Genomic DNA, 10,324 nt, shown 5'->3' with positions numbered 1-10,324 from the left:
GGGTCTTCTGGGACCTGTCCTCTCCCAGGGGCCGAGCCAGGTACCTGGAGAGGCGGAGCCCTGGGACCCAGGTGGATGTGGAGGGGGGGAGGGGGCAGGGGTCCCTGATGTCCCTCTGGTAGGTCTGAGAGCCCTCATGTTCCTTTTGGGGTTCGCAGCTTCCACGCACATTTCCTTTCGTGTTTCTGTGGGGAACACTGCGTCTTCGTGGTGTGAGTGGCCAGTCTACTGTCCCAGCTTATGTGTTGTCTTTTTCATTGTGATGATGGTGCAGTATTTTCCTTGGAGTTGGTTTTGTGTTGTTTTTTAATCATTGGGATTTACTGATCATTGTTTTCTGTGTGGCTTCTCTATTAATGATGTACTTGGAAAGGCCTTCCCTATCCTGACAATATCAAACTTTTTATTTTTACCTCTACAATTGTTATGTTTTTTATCTTTGAGCCAGTTGGAATTTGTGTATGTTTTTGTGTTTTTGTGTGTGCGATGAGAGAGAGTAAGAAGCGGGGAATGGAGCCCCTTTTCCCATAGATGACTACCTAACTTTTTCAATACTATTCACTGACAAGATTTCTCTTTCCCCAACTTTTTGCAGTTTTATCCTAATGTTATACTAAATTCATGTATGTTTTTAGGTCTACATTCGGCATATTTATTGTTATTTTAAATGTCTGTGAATCCCGCACCAGTCCCAACCCAAGGCACACGTGTTTTTCACGGTTGTAAGATTTTTTTTGAGTCAGGCTGTGTCTAACAAGTCATGAATTAATTGGCAGCGTTTTCCTTAGTGATAGGAGAACTGGTGATACACCTTACAATAGACAGTGTTCGAGATTCGACGAAATGGTCATGACGGTGGCTGTAAGATGTTTTCTGCCTGGAAGGCCTTATAGTACCTCGTTGCCAGTTTTTTGCTCTCAGTGTTCTGATCACATCGAAAGGCCAGGTCGTTTCCCCGGGGATGGTGCATAGCACTTTTCTAGAAGATTTAAAAGCTACGTTTGCAGCCCTGTTTTCTCTAAAATGATGAAAAAGTTTTACCTACTTGTTTTGGTACTTGTGATAAACTCGACAGCTCTAGGTCCACCTGTTTTTGTTGTGAACTTGCCTAAAGAAAATGGCCCCCAAACTATGAGCTGTAGAATGGTTGCGGCCAACGGCCCTCAGGCCCTGGTCCCAGGGGCCACTCGCGCACTGGCCATCGTGGGGCTGTGCTCTGAACCTGGCCGCGCAGGCTGGGGCTCAGTGCTGGGCGTGACCCTCGCAAAAGGACAGTTTGTACTTGGTTTTCAGAGATTATCTTGCATCTACTCTTTTTAAAAAAAATTAACCAGCTTAAAATAATCTTTGTGCCAAAGAGGCATATTTTGGGGTGACACGTCCTGCTCCCTCTGACATGGATGTTCCCCAATTTGTTTATCCATTCTTCCATTGAAGGACATCCTAATTTCTTTTAGTTTTGAGCCATTATGAATAAAACTGCTGTGTGTAATTGCATGCTAGTTTTTATTTGGACGTAGTTTTTCAAAGCAGTTGTATAATTACTAGGGGTATGATTTTCGGGCCCTACAGTGAGAGTTGTTTAGCTTTGGGGAAAACTGCCGAGCTAACTTCCAAATTGGCCTTGTGTCCTGCTAGTAATGAATGAGGGCGCCGGTAGCTCTTACCGTCCAGCAGCTGGTGGTGTCATTTTTTTTTGGAGTTTAGCAATTCTACTAGGAGTGCAGGGCCCATCTCATTGTTATTTTAATTTGTACTTCCCCCAAAACATATGATGTTGAGCTCATTTTGGTGAGCTTATTCACTATCTATTGTTGATACAAGAAACATCCGATCATGTAGAGAATTTTTATATGAGATTATTTGAGCCAAACTGATGAGATACATTCAGGAGCAAGCTCTCAAATGCTCCAGAGAACGTTCGTTTTGCAGTTTCTTTTATGCATTAGGAATTAAGGAGGGAATGTAAGCAAGACGACATGAGGGCGAGAGAAAGCAAGGCCAGGACCAGATTGCAAAGTAGTTTGTGAAATGCTCCTCTCACCCCTCCTCCTAAAGTGTGACGGCACACACGATCTCACTAGTTTGCATGAGCTGTCACACTTTAGGAGGAGGGGTGAGAGGGGCATTTCACAAGGGTGTCACCTAGATGCACAGAGACAGCGGATAGGGCTTGCCTAAGGCAGAGAGAGACTCTCAGTGAAGAAGTTACAGCTGGGGTGTGATGACCCACCATGACACTTCCAGTTAGGGACTTGTGACTAGATCACCATGAGGTCCCTCTCCACATAGCCGCTCTTCTTCTCCATGCTGCTTTTCCTCCTTGGCCAGGCAGCTGTTCAGATCTTCACCCAGTTTTAGTGCAGTTGTTTCTTTTAGACTCCTTTGTATAGTTTAAGCAGAAATCCTTTACCAGATGCGTGTTTCGCAAAGATTTTTTCCCAGTTTGTGGCTTTTCTTTTGGATTTCTGAACAAGGTCTTTTACAAAGTTTTTAATTTTATAAAGTCCAAGTTTTTTTTTTTTCATTAAATTTTGTGTCCACAGTCATGCTCTGTACACTACCTACCCATCAGTCGCTTAGTAGCCATTTTGCTTGTCACGTTGACTGTTGTGGTATCACAGTTCTTGTGCTCGAGTAACCCTTACTTTACTTTCTAATGGCTCCAAAGCACCAAAGTAGTGATGCTGACAACTTGGATATGCCAAAGAGAAGCCATGAAGCGCGTCCTTTAAGTGAAAAGATATGTATGTATTTATGTATGTATGTTCGTATGAATGTATATATGTATGTATAGGAAAAACTGTCTCTATAGGGCTTGATATTATTTGCGGTTTCAGGCATCCACCGGGAGTCGCGGAACGTATGCCCTGCAGATAAAGAGGGAAGACTGTACCAGGTGCAACAGAATTCTGTCACCTGAAGAAATATCTTTTAGTTATGTGACATTACATAGTGTATTCTGTGCATCACAGTGTAATGGATATGTTCTTTCAATAAACTAATGCTGAGCTTATTCACAGATGCAGTTAGCATTCTTAGAAACATCCTTTTTTAAAGTATCGTTTTTGTCAGAGAAATTTTGGTTCACGGCATAATCAAGAGGAAGAAACTGCACATACACCCTCTGCCCCCACACAGGCAGCCTCCTGCTGTATCTCATCCCCCACCAGAGCGGTACGTTTCCTATAACTGGTGAACGTTCCCTGCTACGTGGTAATCACCCAAAGTCCATACTGTATTTTAGGATTTACTCTTGCCTTTCTCAGAAGGGAACCCCTCTTTCTTATTGGGAAGCCACATCTTAGGGAAGAACTCTTCTATTAGGGGGTGAAGCCTCATTCTAGGAGTGGAGTCCCATTCTAGAAGGGGGTGACATGAGCCGTGCTCTCACAAGGGTGTGCCTTACTATAGAAGGGGGAGTTCTATTCAGGTGGGGAGCCCCACTCTTGTGAAGGATCACCTTTTATGGGGGGCCCCACTCCTAGCGGAGCCTCACACTTAGTGGGGTCCTGCTGTGGAGAGGGCCCCATTCCAGGGGGTGCCCTGTTCTCATGGGGGAGCCCCGCACTGGGGGGAGAGCCCAGCTCTTTGGAGGAGGCCCCACCGTAGGAAGAGCCCTGATCTAAGTGGGGGCTCTGCACTGGATGAGAGCGCCGCTTCTAGGGGAGAGCCCTGCTCTGGGGCTGGGGCGTTCCACCACGGTCCAGGGAGGGAGCAGGATGCTGTGTGAGTGTAGGTTCCTGGACTCAGCACTGTGGTAGCATCTGGCTTCAGTTTAAATTCCTGTAAAATGGAGGTAGTACGTGTCCTGCCTTATTTGGCAATTGGAAGCAATATGTTGGATGAGGCATGTGAAGGGCCTAAAACAGGATTTATTTCAAAGCATGTTCAGTATCAAGAAACTGGATTCTTATTTTAATGAGTGGGCAGAGCCCTGAAGGCAGAGAGACGCTCTTCTCTGCTGCCATCTCCTGTGCATTTTCGGAATAACACCAAAGTGGATGTCATGATCAAAAGTTATTCTCTGTTGCCATCTGGTGTGCATTTTGGGAGTGACACCCAAGTGTAGGTCATCAAGTGTATATTATCATGAATATTCATTCTCTGCCGCCATCTGGTGGACAATTTGAGAATAACACTACAGTGCTGGTCATGAAGTTATTTCTGCTTTTTCATGCTCATTTTGAAAATAACACCCAGAGCGTGTCATTACAAAAAGTTTTTCTTTACTGCCATCTTGTGGGTGTTTTGAAAATAGCACCCAAGTATATGTCATCATAAAAATTTATTTTCTGCTTCCATCTGGTGGGCATTTCGGGAAGCACACCAAAGTGTATATTATGAAAACTTATTTCTGCTGCTATATTTCATGTGCATTAAAAAAATAACACTCCAGGTTATTTCGTTATGAAATTTTTCTCTGCTTCCATTTTGTGTGAATCCTGAGGATAAAACAGGAGTGCACGTCATGAAAATTATTTTCCACTGCCATCTCGTGGGCATTTTAAAGATTAATTCCAGGTGTATATTATCGACAAATATTTTCAGTTGGCATCTGGTGGAAAATCTGGGAATAAAGCATTACTGTAAGTCATCATGAAAATTCATCCTCCGCTCCGATATGTGTGCATCTTGGAAATTATACAAGAGGATAAGTAGAAAATTTAATCTCTGCTGCCATTTGGTGGGTATTTTAGGAATAACACCCAAGTGACAGTCATCATGAAAATATTCTATACTGCCATCTGGTGGGAATTTTGGGAATAACACTCCAGTACCTGTCAAGAAAAGATTTTGCTATTTCACGTGTATTTAAAAAATAACACCCCAGGGTATGTTATAATTTTTTTCTCTTCAGCCATTTCAAGTGACTTGGGGTAAATATCAGAGTATAAGTAATAAAAAATTGTTCTCTGCTGTCATCTCTTGGATATTTTGATAATAACACCCAGATGCATGTCATCATAAAAATTTATTTTTTTTCTGCTGCCATCTTGTGGGCATTTTGGGAACAACATCCGTGTAGCTCATGAACATTCATTTCTGCTGCCATCTCGTGGGAATGTTGGGAATAACACCACATCGCATGTCAGAAACAGTGATTTCTTCTGCTATCTTATGCAGTTAGAAATAATATCTAAGGGCATGTCGTTGAGCAAAGTTTCTTCAGTGGCCTTTTCGTATGCATCTTGAGATGCACACGAAACACAGGAATGTATGTAATGAAAATTTATTCTCTGCTGTCATCTTACATGCATTTTGAAAATAACAGGCAATGTGTGATATTTTTTTCTGCTTCCATCTGGTGGGCATTTTAAAAATAACACCTGAGTGTATGTCATCATGAATATTCATTTTCTGCCCCATCTTTGCGCGTCTTTGGAATAACACCAGAGCGTAAGTAATAGTTATTCTGTACTGCCATCTGATGTATATTTTAGTAAAAACATATGTTTGTTATCATGAATATTCATTCTCTTCTGCCATCTGGTGGGCATTTAGGGAAGAAGACCATAGCATATGCCACAAAGAATTATTTCAGCTGCTATCTTGTGTGTATTTTGGAAATTATTCCCAAAAGTGTGTTGTTATGAAAAGTTGTCTGCTGCCATTTCATGTGCATCTTTGGAAAAACACAGAAGTGCATTTTATGAAAATTATTATCTGCTGCCGTCTAGTGGCCATTTTAAAAATAATAAGCTAGTGTATGTAACCATAAAAATATATTTTCTGCTGCGATCCTGTGGGTATTTGGGGAATAACATCCAAGTGTATGCTATCATGAAAATATATTTTTTGCTCTCATCTACTGTGCATCTTGGAATAACATTAGAGGGTAAGTGATTAAATGTCATTTTCTGCTGCTATGTAGTGAACATTTAGCAAATAACACCACAGTACATGTCATGAAAAGTTATTTCTGCTGCTACGTCATGCGTATTTTAAAACTAACACCCAAGGGCATGATGGCACAAAATTTTTCTCTGCTCTCATTTCTGGTGAATCTTGGGATGAACATAGGAGTGTACTTCATGAAAAATCATTGTCTGCTGCCATCTCGTGGGCATTTCGAAAATTACTTCCAGGGGTATACATTAACAAACATTTTCCATTGGCATCTGGTGGAAACTTTGAGAATAAAACCTTACTGTAGGGCATCATGAAAATTCATCCTATGCCCCAATATTTTGTGCGTCTTGTAATTTACACAAGAGCATAAGTAAAAATAAATGATCCTCTGCTGCCATCTGGTGAGCATTTTAGGAGTAACAGCCAAATGCTGTCATCATGAAAAATCATTCTGTACTGCCATCTGCTGGGCATTTTGGGAATGACACCCCAGTGCCTGTCAAGAAAAATGTTAACTACTATGTCATGCACATTTAAAAAATAACACTCCAGCATATGTCGTTATAAAGTGGTTCTCTGCTGCCATTTCAAGTGAATCTTTAGAATAAAATTGGAGTACAAGTTATAAAAAATTGTTATCTGCTGCTATGTCGTTGACATTTTGATAATAACACTCAGGTTAATGTCATCATAAAATTTTTTTCTGCGGCCATCTTGTGGGCATTTGAGGAATAACATCCAAATGTAGCTGGTCATGAATATTCATTTCTGCCGCCATTTTGTGTTAATTTGGGGAATAACACCATATTACATGTCTAAAATAATTTCTGCTGTCATCTCATGCAGAAATAATAAACATGAAATGAAGGCAGAGGTAAAAATTTCATAATGTCATGCCCAACAGGCACTCTTCCGTCATACACAAAACGCCCATCAGATGATTGGAGAGAACAAATCTTCATGATGTCAAACACTCGGTGTTATTCCTAAATGCCCACCTGATGACAGCAGATAATAACATTTACTTACACGCTGGTGTATTCCAAGATGCAAAGTAGATGAGAGAAGAAAATATATTTTCATGGCATATACTTGAGCGCTATTCCCAAAATGCCCACAGGATGGCAGCAGAAAAAATTTTTAATGACACATGCTTGCTTGTTATTTTCAAAATACCCACAAGATGGCAGCAGAGAACAATTTGTCATTAAGTGAACTGTGTTTTTCCCAAAATGCATATGAAATGGTCATTTATAATTACTTTTTATAATGATATGCTCTTAGGTATTATTTTCAAAATGCGCACTATATAACAGCTGAAATAATTCTTCATGACATGTGCCGTGCTTTTTTACCAAAACCATCATGAGGTTATTTTCTAAATTGCCCACCAGATAGCAGCAGAGAATGAAAATTCATGATGGCAAACACTGGGATGTTATTACGTAAATATACACCAAATGCTAGCACAGAATAACTTTATTACTTACATTCTGGTGCTATTCCAAAGACGGGCACAGAAAATGAATCTTCATGATGGCTTATACCCAGGTGTTATTTCTAAAATGGCCACCAGATTGAAGCAGGAAAATTATGATGACATTCACTTGCCTGCTAGTTTCAAAATTGCCTGTGACATGGCAGCAGAGGATAATTTTCATGACAGGCACTCCTGTATTTATCTCAGGATACACATGAAATGGCCGCTGAAAAAATTGGTTAATGACATGCCCCTAGGTGCTATTTTCTAACTGCACGAGATCGCAGCAGAATTAATGGTTTATGACATGCGACGTGGTGGTGTTCCCAAAATTACCACCAGATTGCAGCAGTGAATGGATATTTATGATGACTTATTTTTGTGTGTTATTTCTAAAATGTTAACAAGATGGCATCAGAAAACAAATTTTTACAATGACATGGACCTCGATATTATTTTTAAAATGTCCACGAGATGACAGTGGAGAACAATTTTTTATGACTGGGTCTCCTATGTCATTTCTAAGACTCACAGAAATTTTAAAGAATATATGATATAGCAGCAATAAATTTATTTGACGTTCACTGTGATGTTATTTCCAAAATGTCCACCAGGTGGGAGCAGAGAATTTTTTTTTTCTTACACTCTTGTGTAATTTCCAGATGCACATGAGTGTGGGGCAGGAAAGGAAGTTTCATGATGACCTATATTAAGGTTTTATTCCCAAAATTCTCAATAGATGACAACGGGAAATTTTTGTGATGATATACACCTGGAAATAATTTTCAAAATGCCCACGCGATGGCAGGAGAGAACAGTTTTCATGTTGCACTCTTGTTATTCTCAAGATTTACATGAAATGGCCCTGGAAAATTTTTTTTATAATGATATACCCTGGAGTGTAATTTATTATTATTATTATTATTATTATTATTATTTATATCTACAGCACCTGGTCTTCCTAAGTAGTCACCCCTCCAAGTATTAACCAGACCCGACCCTGCTTAGCTTCCAAGATCAGACGAGATGCGGCGTGTTCAGGATGGCATGACTGTAGGGTGGTCGTTATTTTCAAAATTTCCACAAGATGGCAGCGGAGAACACTTTTTCATGACGTGCACTTTTCTTTTTCTCTCAAGATGCACGCAAAGTGGCAGCAGACAAAACTATTTCTTGATGACTTTCTCTTAGGTGTTATTTATAAAAGGCACAGGAATAGCAACAGAAATAGCTTTTCGTGACATGCGCTGTGGTGTTATTCCCAAAATTCCCACCATACAGCAGCAGAGATTTAGTATTCATGAGAAACATCTGAGTGATAATCCTTAAATCGCCATAGATAGCAGCAAAGAAAAAAATTTTATTATGTATATAATCTGTATTTCCCAATATGCACACCTTATCAGGATTTAAAATAAATTCTTGATGACATACATGTGAGCATTACTTTATAAATGCTCATGAAAATGCAGGAGAGAATGATTTTTCATGACATGCACTCCTGTGCTCATTCCAAGGTAACACGAAATTGAAGAGATAAAAATTTCATGTCATACCCTATGTGCAATATTTTGTCATACACAAAATGCCCACCAGATGGCAACAGATAATAACATTTAATTATTTCCACTCTTGTGTTATTCCAAGAAGCACAGTAGATCAGAGCTGAAAATTTATTTTCTTGATGATCTACACTCAGGCGTTATTTCTAAAATGCCCACCAGATGAAAGCAGAAAAATTTATTACAAGGACACAGCTGCATGTTATTTTCAAAATGCCTGTGACAATGCAGAGGAGAATAATTTTTCATAACATGCACTCCTGTGTTTATCTCAAGATGCATACGAAATGGCCACTGACAAAAACTTCGCTCAACAACATGCTCTTAGGTTTTATTTTCTAACTGCACGAGATAGCAGCAGAAATAACTTTATGAAATGCAATGTGGTGTTATACACAAAATTCCCACCAGATGGCAGCAGCTAATGAATATTCATGATGACCTGTACTCAAATGTTATTCTCAAATTGGCCACAAGACGATGGGAGAAAATAAAATTTTATGAAGACATACACCTGGGTGTTATTTTCAAATTGTCCACGAGATGGCAGCAGATACTTTGTCTTGTACTCTGATTTTATTCTCGAGATTTACTTGAAATGGAAGCAGAGAAAAAACTTATAAGGACAAATAATTCTGGGGTGTTTTTTTAATGCAAATGAATAGCAGCAATATCTTGACCCCCACTGTGGTATTAGACCTAAAATTCCCTCCAGATGGCAGCGGAAAATGAATTTTCAGGATAACAACACTAGGGCGTTATTGCTAAAATACCCACCCAACGGCAGCAACGTTTTTTCCTTACACTCGTGTAATTTCCTAGATGCATACAACTTTAGTGGAAAAGATGAATTTTCATGTTCCCTGCAGTAAAGTTACAGTCCCAAAATTCCCACTAGATGGCAATGGAAAAATATTTGTTGATGATATAAACCTGGAAGTAATTTTCAAAATACCCATGAGATAGCAGCATGGAACAATTTGTCATGACATGCACATCCGTGTTCATCCCAAGATTAACATGAAAGCATAGACGTCATTCACAATGCACACTATTCTGTCATACACAAAATGCGCACCAGACGATAGCAGATAATAAATGTTCATAATGTATAATATTTGGTGTTATTTCTGAAATGTCCACAAGATGGCAGCACAAAAAGTTAGATGATATGTACTTGTTCTGATTTCAAAAGAGGCGACGAGATGGCAGCTGAGAATAATTTTTCAGGACATGCACTGCCGTGTTTTTCCCAAGATACAAGAAATGGTCGAGGACAACAACTTTTCATAACGACATGCTCTTTGTTATTAATTTCACATTGTACAAGATAGCAGCTGACATTACTCTTTATGACATGAACTGTGGTCTTCCCAAACTGTCCACCAGATGACAGCAGAGAATGAATATTCATGAGGACAACACTCAG

At 39.8% G+C, this 10,324-nt stretch overlaps 1 pseudogene; it reads right to left on the bottom strand.

The window, feature by feature from the left end:
* Positions 1-8,273: 8,273 nt before the first annotated feature.
* Positions 8,274-8,392, bottom strand: LOC118605455 (annotated as a pseudogene).
* Between the last annotated feature and the right edge of the window lie 1,932 nt (positions 8,393-10,324).

The sequence above is a fragment of the Rousettus aegyptiacus genome, unplaced genomic scaffold (assembly GCF_014176215.1).
Source record: "Rousettus aegyptiacus isolate mRouAeg1 unplaced genomic scaffold, mRouAeg1.p scaffold_m13_p_1, whole genome shotgun sequence".
In the NCBI taxonomy this organism is placed as follows: domain Eukaryota; kingdom Metazoa; phylum Chordata; class Mammalia; order Chiroptera; family Pteropodidae; genus Rousettus; species Rousettus aegyptiacus.
The sequence above is the reverse complement of the archived record's forward strand: the minus strand, read 5'-3'. Positions and strand labels throughout refer to the sequence as shown.